The sequence below is a fragment of the Tupaia chinensis genome, unplaced genomic scaffold, assembly GCF_000334495.1.
Source record: "Tupaia chinensis unplaced genomic scaffold, TupChi_1.0 Scaffold148019_1, whole genome shotgun sequence".
NCBI classification, from domain to species: domain Eukaryota; kingdom Metazoa; phylum Chordata; class Mammalia; order Scandentia; family Tupaiidae; genus Tupaia; species Tupaia belangeri.
In genome coordinates, this window is record NW_006207869.1 from 458,203 (window position 1) to 463,004 (window position 4,802).

Below are 4,802 nucleotides of genomic sequence, written 5' to 3' on the forward strand. Positions count from 1 at the left end.
ATAAAAAGATGTGTCCCCTCCCTTGGTGGGCTTCTCCCTGGTCTGTGAGCTCTCTCGGGGTACCCAGTTGAGGCAAAGGTCTCCAGGAGGCAGCTATATCTTCGTAATTCCTCCCTGAAGTCGGGGCCTAGCTCTGCAGACTAGGCCAGATTGTGCTCACTTGGCCCCTGGGGATCTCGCCTCCACACCTGTGGCATTTTCTTTGCGAGCTTGGCTGCCAGTGGTCACCACCGGTTGCCTCTGGGGACTGCCACCCAAGGCTTTGGGAGCTGGCTCACTCTCAATCAGCCTCCCCTTCTCCCCCATGAGTCCAAGCTCAGCCAGGAAACACTCCTTCACGTGTTTCTCTTTTCTTGTTCCTTGAGTCACCTGCCTCGCATCCTTCCACTGAAATCCACCTCGGAGAGAAGTTTCCTACAGGGGTTGAAAGGATCCAGGCTGAGCGGTAGCGGTGGCTCACTGTGAAGGCCCAGGCCCTGGAGCTCCTGAAGTCAGACTCAAACAAAAGCACTGTTAGCGCCCACCCACCCACTACCTACCCATTGCTCCTCTAGCCCTCCCTAGGAAGGACACACAGTCCCTGCTCTTCGTGTCCAGATGTCCTCCCACGGGCAGGAGTTCCTGCACTGGTCACTTGCCTACCTTTTTGCTACTGTGAGGAAACCTACTCCCTAACTCACTTCTCCCAGCTGGGCTCCCCCACCCCCCATTCGCCAAGTCCACGGGATCAGTCTTCCTCTCTTCCCTAAGATTCAGGTTGACTCCAACACCGGCCAGTCCCCCAGCTAAATCCCCTCAACCCTAACTCCCCTCCACACACATGCACACCAAGTACCAGCTCCTTTCACATGCACACACACACACACACACACAACAGAACACTTACTGAATTTCTCTTCTAAACATCAACTCCTCCACGAACTCTTAGAGGTAGAACCCTTTCTGGAAGATTACAGAAGATTTGCTCTAATTTTGTACAAGATGCTTTCTTCCCTGGAAGATCCAGGTCTGGTATCTTATCTTCCTTGTTTGCACACAAATGGTTTTCTCAGACCCAAATAGACGTCTGTAGGAGACAAGTTGCCGAGCCGACTCATCCTCTTTCTTCTTCGTTGCCTTTCAAAATATTATTTTTTAACATCTCATTTCTGCCCCTCTTTTCTTTTTTCTTCCTTCCCCCCCCTTTGCTTCTTTTTTTCTTTTTCTCACAAACCATGTGCTGTTTATTGAGAATCTACTCCCACATTCTCCGACCACCACTCCCCAGCAGAAGCGGTAGAGAAAGGGCCCACCACAGCAGCCGGCCCAGACCACATTTCAATGTGGCGCCCAAATCTCCATCCAGTCCCTAAATCCGAACTCCTCCTGACTGATTTTCCGAGGGGGAGAATGGTGGCGCCAAGGCGGTTGACAAGTAACTGCAGGGGGGCCTAATGACGGTTGCTGAGGCAGTGGCTGCAGGGGGCCACAGGTTTAAGTCGCGCACTCACCAATCTCGTATCTTCTCCTCAGCCCCGGTCCGGTCCTGGGGTCCCGGAAGCTCAGAAGGTCGTGATCAGGAGCCCAGCGTTTTCCTCCCTATGCACGCAGGGTGGCCTTTCTGTGAGACTGAGGGTTTTGCGGGGCGTTTGCTCCACCTAGGACTGCATCTTGCAGTCACGTCTGGGGCCTCAGAGACATTACATGGCACAGATCATAATTTCCTTTTAAGATTTGTGTCAGGCTGACTTCGAAGTGAGAGCACCCTTCAGCCTAGAGGAGCCCAGGGGTCACAAAATGCTTGTGCTTGGGGGTGGGGGTGGTCCTCAAGGGCAGAGCTCGTGCACTGAAGGTATTACATGGTTCAGGTAGAAGCCATTCAGCTGGGATTGGGAAGAAGATCCACAGCTCGTGTCTGTTTCACCTGAAGTATGGAAGAAGAAGCCGGGGGCAAAAGCAGCAGAGAAAGTAACGGCACATTATTTTACTTTTGGGGAGTCCAATTATTGTTCCCTAGGCCTCTGTTTCATTTTGTAGGTACACACATAGTGTGGGGGGGACTCTACACTCACAAACCTTGTAGAGACGTTTATGGATGCTCGGGCTGTTTTGTTAGCCTGGAGAAATGGTGCTGCCTCTCCTATCTGCGCTCGGGCTGTAGGACGCCAGCCCTCGCCTTGCAAACCTCACCACTGAGTCAGTCGTTGGCTGTTAGCAACTGTGCCCCGGCCAGGCCTTCCACGAGGGAGGGTGCAGACTCCTTTCCAGCTGCAAAGAGTTGAGGGGTAGGGTGGCTTCGACTTTGGAAAGGAGGAGGAGGAGGGAGGTCAAAGCCTCAGAGTTGGAGAAAGAGTGATTACTGAACGGGGTGGGGTTCTTCGAAACCAGTCTGGGAAACCCACCCGAAGTCAGCCGGCACTCACTCTGACGACCTGTTGCTAGCAGTTCTCCGGAGTCCCGGGGCTCTGGCCTCTGGCCAGGTTTGATCCGGCTTCGGGTGGGCGCCTCAGGCTGGGGAGATTCCCACCATGGCATGATCCTAGCCTTCCCCTACTTCTGGGAGACAGATCCCAGGGAATTTGAACTCCCAAGGACTTTGGAACTGGCCCAGCTGTACGGAGCCTGAGGATGTCCACCCCCACCCTCCCACCCTCCTCCCCGGTCTTTGGGGCCCTCTAGCCTCTGGGAGAAGGGCTGAATGAATCATCTGGCTACCAAGAAAACCTCAGAGTGCCCTGCAGGGGGGAGGGCTGGGAAGCAGAGCAAACAGGTCTCTGTCCACCAGCTTCAGGTCCCCACACTACACAGCCTCACTGCCTCTATTCTATAGCAAGTGACAGATAGTTTATGGACACCGGACTGCACATACTGGACTGACACATCCATGGGCACTCCAGACACAGTTCAAGAGGTAGCAGCTTAATTCAAGGGTCGCCTGTCCTCCAGTTTATCGGAAGACAAGGGTGTAGCAAGCACTTTTCCTGGCTTTCAGGCACTGAAAACAGCCGCCACCGATTGCCAAGTCAAAGCCAGGAGGGCTTGGAGGCAGAACCCTCCGCTCAAAAACAAAGGGGACTCAGCGGAGACATTCTTCAACCGCTAAGCCCAGTCGAGCTTGCTTTCCAAAGCAGGAAGTACACTTGGGGTTCTTACCCCCACCCCACCCATGACAGCTGACCCTGGAAAGTGCTCTGTCTGGTTCTACTCAACCTTTTGGAGGCAGAAAACTTGGAAGCAATCGAGATGCTATTCCTGAGAAGTGGCTTAGGAAATAAGAACATGGACTGTGATGATGCCAGTCTCAAAAAGAAAATTTCCCTTTTGGCAAATTAAATCATTTGATGTAAAACCAGGTTAGATGCAGCATTATTCTGAGCCCCATCTCTGCTGGGTGCTACGAATGCACAGGCCTCCATGGTTGGGAAGAGGGGGTGTCCAGACATTTTAGGGGCTCCTAGAAGCTGGTCTCAGCTGCTCCGAATGTCAGCCTCAGGCAGTACCCAAAGCTTGTCTGTTTTCCACACTTGGGAGTGGGTTTTTAAAGGGCCAACTTGTGGATGGTTCAACAGCTACACTCTCCCCCCCCCATCTTGCCTTCTGAGTTTGCCTTAATTAGGGGGTGGGGAATTAGGGTTGGGGCCTGAGTTCATGTCAAAACTGTCAAACGAGGTGGGGGGAGGGGAGACAGAGAGGAGCGGAGGACTCAGGGCCCAGGAAAAATTCAAAAATCGTAAAAGGAAAAGGGGGAACTTGAAGCCCAGAAGTCATTGTTTCCTTTATTTCAAAGGGAAAAAACCTGCTCGATTCTCATCCTTTTGATTGATTAAGGCCCTGAATACCTCGCGGCCCTGGAGTGACAGTCCCTGAATAGACTGGAGCGAATAAAGCGCAGTGCAGAGCGCGGGGCTGGCACTCGGGGGTGTAAAGGAGGCGAGTTCGCTGGCACTTACCAAGTTATAAATAAGAGGCTATGCACAATGGTACCTTCTCTAAGGACAGACAGTCTTTACAACACTCCTGGCGTCATACCCTGCTGGGGACTCTTCAGCTCCTAGCCAAGACTTTGCTCCTTTTATTTTTCCAGCAGTTTAGTCTGAATACCATAATAAATTCCTGAGAACAAACGCTGCAGCCGGGCAAAACTTGAACATATAAGATGCATCTCTGTCTATGTATCGGGAATCTATATACGTGGAGATTTAGAGCCCTAGCTTCCCAGAGCGGCAGGTTTTTAAATCAGGATAGAAGACAATTTTCTCTCCCCCCCCCAATTCCCCAAATGCAGCCTTCAACTAAGAAGTCCTGGGGGCCTAGCCACGGTCGAGGTCTCTGCTTCACACTACTCCTGCCCCAGACTGAGAAGACAAAGAGCCTTATCAGCACACCCTGGACTTCTCTTGAGAGGAGCCACACAGGGTCCACCCGGTTCCAAGACAAGGCAAAGGGGATTCTGATCAGAGAAAGGAAGGCTAAGTATGTCTGGGGCTCTGGGTGCCATATTGGAATTGCGCCCCCTCCAGCAGCAGTAAGCCAAGAAAAAGAGAGACAGAGAGATCCACAGGGAGGAAGAGAGACGTATGAAGACAGACACAGAATGAAAGGAATGGAGTTAGAGAGACACACACAGGAGCTTCACAGAAAGAGACAGGAAGAGAAAGTTAGGGCGAGACCAGAGTCCCACGTAGGGAGTGACAGACTGAGACGGAGACAGAACTAGAGACTCCTCTCTACCCTCGGCTGCTGCCATCTCCCTCGGCTGTCTCTCCTAGTTTCCAGGGGACCTTCTTCTCTCCTAGGGAAGGGGCTCGGGCGCGGGGCCGCTG